The sequence below is a fragment of the Astatotilapia calliptera genome, chromosome 14 (assembly GCF_900246225.1).
Source record: "Astatotilapia calliptera chromosome 14, fAstCal1.2, whole genome shotgun sequence".
NCBI classification, from domain to species: Eukaryota; Metazoa; Chordata; class Actinopteri; order Cichliformes; family Cichlidae; genus Astatotilapia; species Astatotilapia calliptera.
The window spans coordinates 12324447-12338834 of NC_039315.1; the positions used below are offsets into that span (position 1 = coordinate 12324447).

Sequence of the window (14388 nt, forward strand, 5' to 3'; positions counted from 1 at the left end):
GCACACTTGATGTCTGAGTTCAGATAAGACTGTAACTGTGGATCAAAGCGGAGCACTTCTGATGCTTTATGGAAGCAATGTTCTGTCATAGTGACTAAGCAAGGCTGTCCATGTCCAGCTAACTATGACAGCCTGGGAGATGTATGAAAACAATCACTTTTCAAAACAAGCAGGTTGAGGCAAATTCTTACACATTCAGATGCTGCTAAATGTTGGAAATGGCATTGTTTTTGCTTCTTTATTTTATTGCCAAGAATTTTAAATCCCATGACTAACATATCAGAAATGACACTCTGTGCTGAACAAAAAATATTTCTGGATGTTCTTATAATACCCTGTCAATATTTGCTGCGGCAGCAGGCCAGTTTCTCGTGGAACTCATTAAAGTTTCATTGTGTCATCTCATGTTACATTGCATTAACATGGACTTCAGATTTCATTGCCAGAATCTGAAGATTTGAAGAGGTTTAGTCATCAGTGGAAGGTTGAATGTTGGAACATAAGACATATGGAAAGTATAAACTAAATATCCATTTCTCTATGTGATTATTCCTGAAGCTTCGTATGTCTGTATTCTTCTAAAAGTATGTTAAAATGTGAGTAACGTTATGATACGTCCCACTACATTAGAAAAAATAAAAAAGTTAAGATCAAACTACATTGCAAGAAAATGACTTCATCTTCAACCTTTAATATTAAATGATCGGTTGCAGTTATGTTCAACCCTTTTCAAATTTGTTTTGTTACTGTATTACACACAAATTTGTGTTTTTTAGGAAATTAAAAATAAAATTTCATGTACTTTACTGTGGTATTATAAGCTGTGGGTTTGTGGCTCTCACTTTTGGATTTTAAATTATCCTCAAAATACCTTTAACTTTGTCTCTCTTGCAGGCTTAAAAGGAAATCTTTCCACTTTCCATTTTCTGCACAGGCAAAGCTATAAGAGTCATCAGAGTTGCATCCTTACAGTACAGTGCAAAAGTCTTGGGCCAAACCTCATTTATATTTTGCTAGAGAAAATGGGAAATACTTGCAGTTATTTATTGATACATATGCAAACATACATGGAAATGCATGTATACAAGGCAAAAAAAAAGAGTTTTTCAAAAGCTTTTCATTATGATTGCCTTTATACTTCAACATAGCTGAAACTCTTTTGGTTCTTTCTTGTAATTTCTTTAAGCAGCTCAAGTAAAAGGCAAGTTGCATCTCTCAGTTCCTGTGTCAGGTCTCTGCTGTATTTCCATTTTATTTTTTCATGACTTTCAGATACTGTGCATCGGCTATAGATAGGTTTTTGTTTTTTTGTTTTTTTTTGGGTTGTTTTTTTTTAGCTCTGTCGCTCCGTCTTTTGTTCCACACATGTCCATTGTCCTCAATTTTTAAAGGACACACTGCACAGCATGCAGATATGCCAGATTTTTACTCTTTGGGAATCAACTTATCAAATCAAAAATACTGTTTTTACGCCTGTAAAAGTGTGTTATCTTTGGTATTTTACAGAGATTCAACTAAAGAAGCGGGACCAAATTATATGTTTTCTGACAGACTGCTAACAAAGTGGCTAAAGATACAATTCAGAATTGGTTCTTTGCTAAATTGTCTGTTAAATTGTGCAGATACAACACTGGTTCATCCCTTAAATTAGGTGCTTTTTTTAATGCCTGAATAATTCATAGGTCAGTGTTAAGTGGCTTAACACACACAAAAATATTCCTCTAATAAAACAATCAAAACTTTAAAAGACCTTCACAAAACCTGGAGATTTTTTGCTGAAAGCCACTTTAAAAACTTATTGGAAGGTCAGCTCATTGGAAACAAAAGGGTAAAACGAAGACGTTTGCACAGTACTGCATTAGTATTTTCTTTTACTGAATGGGCACAAACTTAAAATGACAACCAAACTGGCGGCCTCTGCCCAGCAAAATTTACAACTTGTGTTTTTTCTTTTATCTCTTTTGTTTTGTTTTGCTTCTTTCTTTACTGGAACCTTGTAAATAACAGTTCATAAGTAACAGTTTTGTTTCCTTATAGGCAGATATGCAGATGATTAAGTGATAGTTTAACGCTTGCGCCAGACATATATTTGTTGGGGTCATTTTGTGGCTTCCACATCCCATGTTTTGACATGTTCATGCCATAAATTATACATACAGGCTGAAGATGTGTTAATAAAGCTCATGAGGTGAAACCTGTTTGTTATTCAGCTTGTATGAAAGTGCAAATGCATTCCATCACTAACACTTTGAAATTTTAATTCGAGTACCAGTAGAAAACACACACATCATGGATTCATTTTACCTATAACATCATGCAAAGTGACATATCAAATGTGTGAATGTCTTCCCTTTCAGCTGATTAAATAGCTGTAGCCATAATGTGGTGCATGTAACGGCTGTAGTCACTACTGTAACATATGTGCTGCACAGTTTCAAAGTAAAATTAAACAGTCTGTCAAATCTGTGTGGCTGTCTTTATAAATAAACCAAGCCACCTGACATGGCACCAGGCTCTACCAGAAAGTACACAAACTGAGCAGCTGCAAGCGATACGCATGGATTAAAAAAAAACATGTATCTCACACACACGCACACTAAACTACACATAAATGCAGTTCATTAGTAAGAACTGTTGGTGCTATGATCGTGATTGAATCTAAAGCGAGGTGTCATGGTATACTGTGTAGGAAAACATTGTATTGCTGGTCAATTCTCCACTAATAAGTCTGTAACTTATTAGTCAAAGTGACATTTATAAGCTTAAGGTTAAATTATCCACAAGTCATTGAAAAATGACAATTTTTAAAATTGTATTTCAACAATGATTTCTCTTTATTGTTGACTGTTTTGGTTTTATCCTTTGTGTTAACATGAGCTTTGTAAATAAATCAATCACCATCCATATGACATTTAATAATCAGAGTAATAATGTGGGTTTACGTGTATATGTGATGAATTGGTGGTTTTATACTGTAGATATTCAGTATAAGCAGTATAAACAGTATAAGCACTGCTTCTCTGGTGTTGTTGAAGAGCGTCACGTTGGGAGTGCCAGTGCATCAAGCCTCCAGCATGATGCTGTGTAGTCTCAGCACTAGTGCTATAAGCTTGGTGCTAGCTGTGTTTGCAGAGCCTTGCAGACACGTCTACATACTGTAGCTGTCTAGTGTTACTGGGGGCAGTGTCAGAAATATGTGAAACAACTGGTAACGTTCTGATGTTTGTGCTCTTGTTGTTGCTTTAACTTTACTGTGGTAGGAAAAAAAGAAGTCATGACACACAAAAGCTTCTTTGTAGTCCAAGGAAATCAAGTAATAAAATAAATAAAGAAAAACTGTCCACTGCAGCCGAACTGAGCTGTGGTTTTTCCCTTTCCTGTCCAAGCCAACTCTTCAACAAAACCACTTCTCAACTTCTGCATAGCTCATTGTGCTCATTTAGTTAACTAATGGGTTTTTATCAGTCTTCTCCTCCCCTCAGCTGTTTTATAGACATATATCAGTGTAACAATAAAGAAGCTAGAGATTTAAAAATGAAACTCTCCCCTTATGTGTTTTGGGGACTTTGCTGTCCCACAATGCTCCCTTTGTGTTTTCTTTGAAAGTAAAATCTCAGCCCACACAAATATATCAACAACAGTGATCACAAAACGGTGTATAACTGAACACAGTAGTGCAATTTTTAACCAGGTCTTCCCATTAACACCTGACCTGCCCAGAGGGTCAGTCAATGAGCTCGTCAATAGCTTCAATGCTAACATGTTAAATGTAATGGACACTATTGCTCCCATTAAGGTGAAGGTTATCTCTGGAAGGAAAAAGTCTCCATGGAGAAACTCCACACTGGTGAAAAAAGAAAAAAGAGAGTGTAGGAAAGCTGAGCGCAGATGGAGAAAAACAAACCTCCAGGTTCATTATGACATTTATAAAGAGAAACTTCACAATTATAATTTACAACTGAGGAATGCAAGGAGGTCCTACTTCTCTGACATCATCACTAAAAACAGCCATAATGCTCGGGTCTTATTTTCTACAGTTGACAGGCTAACAAACCCTCCTGTGTCAGTGGCAGCTGAACTTCATTCGACCATGGCCTGCAATGACTTTGCCAAATTCTTCACTGAAAAAATCCAAAAAATTAGACAAGCAATTGGTACATCAACAGCAGATCCAGGATATGTACTGTGTCCACCAAAAAACTGTTTAAACACCATGAAACAGTTTCAACCTATTAACAGCAAAGACCTGGAGGACATCTTAGGTCAACTGAACTCCTCCTCCTGCTGTTTAGATGTCCTGCCAACAAGTTTTTTCAAAAAGGTCTCAAAGACTTTAGAGTCAGACCTGTTACAGATCGTCAACTTTTCTTTATTATCAGGTGTGTTTCCAGAATCACTAAAAACTGCTGTAATCAAACCTATACTGAAAAAGGACAATCTTGACAAGACACAAATGAACAACTACAGGCCGATCTCAAATCTCCCGTTTTTAAGTAAGATCATTGAAAAAGCAGTTTCTCAACAGCTCAGTTACTTCTTAAAACAGAATAATTGCTACGATGCCTTCCAGTCAGGTTTTAGACAGAACCACAGCACTGAAACCGCTCTGACCAAAGTGTTTAATGACATATGTCTGAATACAGACAGTGGAAAAATGTCAGTCCTAGTTTTACTGGATCTCAGTGCAGCATTTGATACAGTTGACCACAACATATTACTCAAACGACTGGAGAACTGGGCAGGTCTTTCAGGAACTGTACTAAACTGGTTCAAAACATACGTAGAAAACAGGAAATACTTTGTATCAATAGGTAACTTCACATCTGAGCAGACAAGTATCACATGTGGAGTTCCCCAAGGTTCCATCTTGGGACCCCTTCTGTTTAACATCTACATGCTCCCACTGGCACAGATTATAAACAACAACAAAATAAACTATCACAGCTATGCAGATGACACACAAATATATATCACAATGTCACCAGGAGACCGAGGCCCTGTACAGGCTCTTGGTAAATGCATTGAGGAAATCAATGACTGGTTGTGCCACAATTTTCTCCAGCTAAACAAAAACAAAACTGAGGTAATAGTCTTTGGCGCCAAAGAAAAACGATTACAGGTCACCAGAGAACTTCAATCTATACATCTAAAAACCACAAACCAGGCGAGAAATTTGGGTGTAGTGATGGATGCAGACCTAAACTTAGAAAAACACATTAAGACAATAACAAAGTCAGCTTACTATCACCTCAAGAATATATCAAGGATAAAAGATCTGATGTCTCAACAGGACCTGGAAAAACTAGTCCATGCATTCATCTTTAGTAGGCTTGATTACTGTAACAGCATCTTTACAGGTCTACCTAAAAAATCAGTCAGACAACTACAGCTCATTCAAAACTCTGCTGCTCGAGTCCTCACTAAGACCAAAAAAGTGGACCACATCAGTCCAGCTCTGAGGTCCTTACACTGGCTGCCTGTCCGTCAGAGGATAGACTTTAAAGTTCTGATGCTGGCCTATAAAGCTCTGAATGGTTTAGGACCAAAATACATCAATGACCTCCTGACCCAGTATGAACCATCCAGATCCCTCAGGTCATCTGGATCCGGTCTTTTATCAGTTCCCAGAGTCAGAACCAGACACGGAGAAGCTGCATTCAGCTTTTATGCTCCTTATATCTGGAACAAACTCCCAGAAAGCCTCAGATCAGCTGAAACACTCAGTTTATTTAAATCCAGGTTGAAGACTCACCTGTTCTCAGCTGCATTTGAATAAAGCACCAAATCCACACTTTAAGCTTAAATTTCAAAACTTACATTTAACTACTGATTTTATCTACTGTTCTGATTTTATCTGTTTTGATTTTATATACTGTTTTGTTTGTTTGTTTGTTTGTTTGTTTGTTTGTTTGTTAATTAGTTAGTTAGTTTATTTGCTTGTTTTAATCAATTTTAAATCATGCTTTTTATTTGTTCTTGTTTCTAATGTCTCTGTAAAGCACTTTGAATCACCTTGTTGTTGAATTGTGCTATACAAATAAACTTGCCTTGCCTTGCCTTGCCTTTGTCCTCACAATGAGAGTTGCACCTATGCAGCTTGACTTTTCCATTTATTTCATGTCAATTCTTACTGTGTGTCTACGGTACATTTGAAAAACCACATCTAACACGATATAAGCCTGGAAGGATTTTTCTGTCACACAAATTTAAACAGGGACATTATGTACCCTTGGAAGAATATTTAAAGTGCTGGATAATCGTGTTTGGGGTGCAGTATTTTAGTGCTTTGGGGCTTGGCCCCTCCTGCATCAGAACCGTTTTCTCACAAGGAAGCTGGTCTGGATTCTCCTTGAACCCCTTGAGTAAATAGCCTTCTGCCTTAAATGGAATGAACACAGCAGACATTAGCTTCTGTTACCGAAGCGGTATATCTGTATGTTTCCGTGTTTATTTTTCTGTAAACATTAGTAGGAGATGTAAATGAAGGGCGTGATTATGTAGTACTGGCGACTAGACAGTCAGTGCAAGCAGTCTAACGAGAGAGACTGTATTCCAGAATGCCAAATTAACTGCGGGGCCAAAAATTCAATAGCATTTTTGGACACGATTTGTGTTTACATCATTTGTTTGCAGTTGTGTTCAAATTTGCAGCCATTTTTGCAGAAAAAATCGTGGGGTTTCATTTCTGGACTCTGTATACAGTCTGCCTTCAAATTAAGGGTAAAAAAAAAAGAGAGAAAAACAAAAAACAGTTCCACTAATGCAAAGTCCAGGGCTGAATAATAATACCAATAACAGAAAAAAGGAGAAAAAAAGCAATACTTTGGGTACAACATGCTTCTGTTTTTATCTTGATTACTGTCATGTGCATATAGTGCATACATGCATATATATATATATATATATATATATATATATATATATATATATAATTGTGTGTGAATATTTTGTGTTGTAACATGCTCATCAGCTAGTAAACCAAAAATGTTTTGCAGTGCTATGGTGTGGTAATTATTTTAGCTTATGAATGATGTATTCTTGTTTTTTATTCAGAAAACTAAGTGGCCAGTTGCTACAGCACACCTCTGCAGAGAATTTAAAGTTGTGCAGTGTCCTATTAGTAAGAAACCTGACATGTTTCTGATATGGAGTTTAAGTTCTCTGGCACTGTATTATACTGCTCAGAAGAATCTATATGCCCATTAAAGATTTTGCATTAAAAATGCCCATTATTACAGACAGTTGCTTGTTTATGTCTGCAGTAAAACCTCAGTTTCAGTTTTGAGCCGAGTACATCAGCACAGAATGAAATAACCCGGGAGATGCAGCCAGAACTGTGTTGTTCCACACCTGGTACATTTCTCTGTGAAATTAGGAAGCCAGAAGTTGTTGTAACCGATAGCAAACCTATCCTTCTTGCACGCTGTCTCTCATACCTGCTGATTATTTATGCGATGCTGGTAAATGTGCTGAGTGTGCCTAAGTGTATAAATAGCATTACGGACATCATCAGAGGCTTCTGTTCGCAAAGGGGAAAGGGGAGGGGAAAGAGCTTACTACCGTAGCATCAGATGATGAGCCACGGAGACGATCCATCCTGACTCATCAAGATTTGAGGGGAAACTCTGATTCTTCACATGCTCTTAGTTTGCATGTCCAAGACACACCGCTGACCCTGCTGACCTCTTTGGCCAAGTTGTGCACAGCCGTGTTCTGTTTATAGTTTATCATATGAGATGACTAAAGGGTACTACTCAGTCACCTTGCTCTCTGTGGTTCACTGACTTATATATGTAGTACACTGTTTAGGATAACATAGACTTGCAAATGTAACTGTGTGCTTTTTTTTATTAAAAATAGCTGCATAACCATGGCAATTATTAGAGCGTATCTTATTTGATGTGATTCTCTCCGGCATCATGTATTATTGCTCAGTGTCTCAGTGGTCACTGTCTGCACCACAAAGAGATTTCCTTCCTAACAAAGGAGTCACAACATCCTAGTCATGATAAATGTTATCGTAAAACATAAGCACATTTTTGCATTTGCGCATTCATGTGTCCCCGCTCTTTGCAGTTCAGCCCTCAGCTGGCCTTTGCCTTAGGTTGTTGCCTTTGTCTGGGAGCACTCTGCTCTCTAGAGGTCACATTGGCTGCCCTAGAGGTACTGGTAATGGACAGTATGCCAACTGTGGGCATGCTAAGAGAGCCATATGCTGTCTGCTAAATCGGCTGTTTGGTGTCTGATAAAAATCACAGCATATTTAACATCCTCAAGAGAGGAAAAACACTGCAGTCAAACCATCACTTGAGCATGCATTGTAATGGCGTGGGTATTTGCATCTTTGCATCCTTTTTCTTCTCATTTCTTCTCATTATGTCGCTTCTTGCTCAGACTCCCTAGGCCTCCATATGCCTCTTACTATTTACAATTCATCTGACTGGTTAGGTTCATAACCCCAATTTGTATATTAGAGGTGGGAATCACCATACATCCCACGATACGATATTATCACAATACTTAACGCACGATACGATATTATTGCGATTTTTTAAAAATATCTGCGATATTCAGATTCTGTACATAAAGGTAAACTTTATCAATATTCATTTTATCTAATATCAAAGTCTCGCACTTATTGTTGACAAACGGAACGGTTTGTATTACATACTAGTCCAACTTAACTGAATGCAACCATCTGGTACAATTATAGCTATTCTGAACTATGCAATTTATGAAAACTATGCAGCCCATTCAGCAACTGAAGAATTTGAAAGTAAATTAAAACAAAATATAAAATATAATAAATAAAAAAGTTTTAAACTTAATTAAAATAAAACATGTCTTAAATTAAAATAAGTAAACTGTCATGTTTATTGCTGCCAAAAAAAAGTTAAACACATTTGGACAGTGAAGGAATGCCAGTATTCTTGCTCAGATAAAGGATCAACATGCTCTGAAGTCAGAGCACAAAAACTTTTTTTGTAACAAAATATTGATTTCTGCTGTCCCTGTATCGATACATTATTAGCAAACAAAATATCACGATACTACACAGTATCGATTTTTTCCCCCCACCCCTATTGTATATATGGTTCTTTATTTGTTTTTAGATTTGCTTTTGTGATCGCAACCTGGGCCACGGCCTTAAAATATTTACATTAACCTTCTGGCAAGTCAAGCAGAGTAATAGAGACGTATGTATTCTATTCGCTTGCTATTTTTAAACATATTTTAGACAGAGGTATAGAGATTTAATATTCCAGGGTCTTTCAATGTACTGCTTATCAAATCCACTTTGTGTGACCACAAGCAGAAATTTTGGGAGTTTGCTGGTCAGGAGCATGTGTGGTAACACAATAACACAATTCCGTAGGTCAGACCATCTAATGGTGGGTCTAATGAAAAAAAACCCCAAAGCGCTACATCTTAGACACTACAGACCTCAGTTAGCATGCTAAATGTTAAAGCTAATAACAGCAGAATTGAAGAGATGACTGAACAAGTCTGGCTTGGGGAGAAAACCTCTTTTCTCTAAAAAAAACAAAACAACAAAAAAAACATGGCAGCATGGCTTAGGTTTACAAAGTTGCATTTGAACAAACCACAAAACAGCGTCCTTAGAAAGATGAGACCAAAATGGAGATGCCTCACATTAACTGGGAGGCACGGTGGTGGAGGGGCGATGATTTGGGTGTGATTTGTAGCCACAGAGGATATCGTGAGTTGACTGTGAACTCTGTATATAAGTGACCTTTCTGCAATCCTCCACTGAACTCAAGCAACGCTGTAAAGAAGAGTGGACCAGAATTTCTGCACAGTGATGTGAGAGACTGATAAAGGCATAGAGAAAATGATTACTTAAAGTTATTGCTGCTAAAGGTGGTCCTGGTGCTATTACTGCCATCAGTTTGAGAGTCTGCTGAGTCATGATTATTACTAATGAAAAACACATTAGGAATTCTACAGAGTGCTTCGACTGATAAAGTTTCTATGGCCATCAGTAACGTGACATCATTTTGGGGGGATAAAACTAGAGTAGTCATCTAAAAGCTTCCATTTTGTCAGTATGCGGGGCGTGATTAAAATCCAAGCTTACCTCTATCCAAGCGGCTGCCTCACCCTGTGTACTGAACGGCTGAGGTTATCAAAAAGCGGTGAACAAAAAGCTGTTTGTCCTTGAGGATGGCTGCAGATGAAAAGCCTGGGTTGCTACGCTGGGTTAACAAAAGCAGGGAGAAGCAAACCGCCACACTCACTGCTGCAGTATCTAATGAATCATCAGTCAAATAGAAATCACCAGTATAACAATTATATAAGACTTTAAATGTATAGAATTTAGAGTGATGATATTATTTTTATGGCAGACAGTGTTGCTGGTAATTGATTAGGCAGTTATAGTACTAGAATTAGCTGGTATTTGGCTAAATTAGTCATTGTAGCAAAAATCTTTTGTGGTTCTGCATTGTGAATGTGAGCATATGAAATGTTACTTCTCACTGTATGACAGAAAATACTTAAGATATGTAGATTTGGGTGAATTAAATCATTAAAAATTTCAGTCTGTTAAATAATAATCAATATGAGTTACTTTTCTTTGTAACGACAGAGAAAATAAAGGCAAATATATTGATTGAAGGGAATTAACAAGCTCTGAGCCCTATATATTTTTAGCCACAGGAGTCGAGCTTTAAAAGCTACACACACCATCTGTTTTGGCACAACTGAAGAACTGGCTAGAGGCGGTATATGAGTCTAATGACATCTGATCTCTGAAAGATGTTTTGAAGAAAAAACTGCTTTTGTTTTCGAGCATCCGACCTTTCTCCTCGCCACTGGAAGTCACACATCCCTCTACAGTGTTTTTAATTAGAGAAATAGCAGCAATCAGCCATATGCAGAGTAGAAAATCCTCGCACAAAACCCAATCGGCATGTCACTCAAGTGACGCGGATGCGCACGCACTGGATGTGTTTGATGTGTCTGAGTGGGAGTTTGATGAGTCGATGGAGGGGCAGGTAGCGTGCATTTACAATATGTGCTATGACGGCTTAAACCGTCTTGAAAAGCACTGGTGATATTTGCAGCTCGAGTGTGTACAGTACGTATTAGTCAAATCTTTAGTCCTTTAAGAACACAGAGATAGAATAGGCATCTCAGGGAAGAGCAGCAACCATGAAATTGTACTTTTCACATTGCTGTTTAGGTCAGGGAATGCTGGCTCTTTGACATTATGTAATGTAAAAGAAAATAAGCTGTATTAGATTAAACTTGATGATTTTGGATTTAGCTAATGTTTGGAATATCACCCACAGTGCACGTTAAGAGAGCCCGTGTAGGCAGGAGGTGAGCCGCAAACTTGACACAGAAGAAGAAGTGGGGGCATGTCTCTATCTGATGTAATTGATTGCTACTGAACAACCTCTAAAGGTTGCTCTCAATGTCAGGGTCTTTTGTAGAGACTTACCTTGTTTACACTTGGTAGAATGGAGAGTTTGGGTTGGTAAATATTTATTGCTTGGACAAACACGCTTTCTCTGCCATGGCTGGGACTGATAAAAAGGGCTGTTGAGATTTTAATCAAGATGGCTGTTTTGGCAATTAAATTTGACAGAGGAGAATCAGAGCTATTCCTATGTTGTCATTACTCCTGAAAAACTGTTCCTCTTTTCCTTCATCTCCTAAAGCTTCAATTAAAAATGATAGCTCCATGTGCACATTTAGTGAACTGGGGAGAGACAGAAAGCTGCCTTGAATAATTTTAACCTATTTACATTTCTGCAGTGGCTTCAATGAGATTTGACATTTTCTTTGTGTATTTGGGAAAGTGTTTACACCAAACTTAGATGGTACATGCTGGGTTTATACCCAGTCAGTGCTTTAAACGTGTTAATAACAGATCATCTGTCTGCCAGATATTACCATTGGTTTTTATGGTGGGTGATGTGAGTTAGTTGTTGTCAATTAAAAAAAACAACAACAACAACAACACATTTTACTCACTTGAATACAAGTTGATGGATCAAAAATATCTAGTGGAATATTTTTGGCATGCAGTACTATGAACTCAAGTTGGGACGCTTGTAAAATCTAAAGAAAATCAGAATGAAATAAGTTTTTTTGGCAATTAACCACAGAAAACATATGAAATGTTTAAGCTGAGAAATTGAGCAATTTCTCATTCTGAATTTAATAGCAGCAACACATCTTTGTGTTTAATGGGCTGTGTTTATGATTGTGTAGCATCCCCTCTTCTTCTAATAACAGTATGTAAACATCTGGGAACTGAGGAGAGCAGCTGCTGGACTTTTGGAAGAGGAATGTTGTCTCATTTTTGTCTGATAAAGGATTCGAGCTGCTCAACAGCCCTGGGTCTTCTTTACTGTAATTTTCACTTCCTGGTGGTCCAAATGTGTACAGGCAGGCCAGGTCAGCAGTTCAGGGAGTCTTCTGTTGTGAAGCCATGCTGTTTCAATAGCTGCATTATGTTCTTTAGCATTGACTTGCTGAAATATGCAAGACATTGTATATGTTGCCCTATAACCTGTATATACCTTCTAGCATTAACCTCCTAGGACCTGGCGTCCGCATATGTGGACATCACATTTTGGGTTATTTAGACTAAAATACTCAATTTTGCTCTACTGATATCCACTTACAAGGACATTATACTGCTAGTGTTCTATCAAAATTTTAAACGAATATCCTCATATGTGGCTCTCATTTTTCTTAAAAACAAAAATCAGGTAAAAAAAAAAAATCTGGTTATTCTTTGTTTCTACATTCATCAGGTCCCAATCAGCCCAAATATCAAAGAGAAATTAAAAATGCATGCCGTGGAAGAGTTCGGGTCTTAGGAGGTTATTGGTGTCTTTCCAGATGTGAAGCTGCCAGTTCTATAAGCAGTAGTGCATCCTCATACCATCAGAAACCTGGGCTTTTGAGCTAAATGCTGATGACAAGACAGATTGTCCCTCTTCTCTTTTCTGTATAATCTGGAGGATGCAGATTACCCATGTTCATAGTTTTCCAATTGCCTCATATTTCAAATGAACAGTGGCCCAAAGACAATGGTGGCATTTCTGTTTCATGTTCACATATAGCTTCTTCTTTGTGTGAAAGAGCTTCAGCTTGCACTTCTGGAAGTGTTCCTGAGCCCATACAGTGATTTTAATGCAGGAGCTCTTGAGGGCCTGAAGATCACAGGCCTCTGACATTGAGTTTTGGCCTTGTCCCTTTCACACAGAGATTTCTCCAGATAATCGCAATTGTTTGATGATGTTACGTACCATACAGAGGTACGAGAGATATTCCCAGCCTTTGCAATTTTACGTTGAGAAACATGATTCTATAATTTGTAGATGCAGTCTTTTTGCAAATTTGGGTATCTTGTGCATCTTCTGAGAAACTCTTCCTCTCTAAGATGCTATTTTAAACCCAGTGGTGTTACTGACTTGTTGCCAATTAACCTAATTCTTTGCTAAATGATTTTTCATTTTTCAGTCTTTTCTGTTTAATACCAATTACGTTTCCAGCCTTGTGTTGCCATCAAATTCCAAATGAACTAATATCTTTATGAATTCATAAAATGTCTTTTATTAAAAATTTGGAGAGAGGAAGCTAAAGCCATCTATCTGTAAAAACTTGATCCTGCTTTGACCTTTTAGCATAAAGGTAGTAAAAGGTTTTGGTATTGCTAATAAGAGGTTTAAGGTTGGTTCACAGCTTTGAGACAGTGCAGAAGAATCAGTGCAGATGTTGTTAATTAATGAAATGATTAGTTAGATGATTAATTTAATTCATTAAATAACTGTTTAACTGAAAAGGCGGGTGTAATTAATGAGCTGGGACAGATTGTTTCTGTGCCCGCAATATAATCTTTAATCGCTTGGTCAGTGTGGAGGCTGTATTGGATTAAAATACCTTACGGTATTTCTTTATCATTCTATTAAAGTTATTACCTTTACTGAACCTCTCGATTTTTCTATGGGTGACATCTTAATAATAAAATTTGCAGCGATAATGCAGTGTGTTACTTAGTGCATGGCACAAAAGAAGGTCGCAAAACCTCCAGAAACGACATGTTCAGCATTCAGCAGTCGGCATTCATTGAATCCATTCATCCTATTTAATAGCTGTAATGACAATCCAAGGTTAATTATTATATAGACTTGAGAAAAATATTAATTATCTATGTAAAGCTGGAAATCTTCTTTAGAGTAGGAGGCAAGTAGAGCGATATTTCTTCTCGAAAATTCTACCTGGGTAAGAGGCTCTGTAGGCAGAAAATTATTTGTTCCACCAAGACAGAAATATCAAGTCATTTGTATTAAGTCTGGGATGGAATTAAAGATTGAACTATAAATTGAACCTTTTTACAATTCTGAC

General features: G+C 37.4%; 1 protein-coding gene across 4 annotated transcripts in view; it reads left to right on the forward strand.

Moving 5' to 3' along the window:
* Positions 1 to 14388, forward strand: part of lrfn1 (leucine rich repeat and fibronectin type III domain containing 1) — a 136361-nt gene that overhangs the window by 51669 nt on the left and 70304 nt on the right. The gene's annotated exons all lie outside the window — the stretch shown is intronic.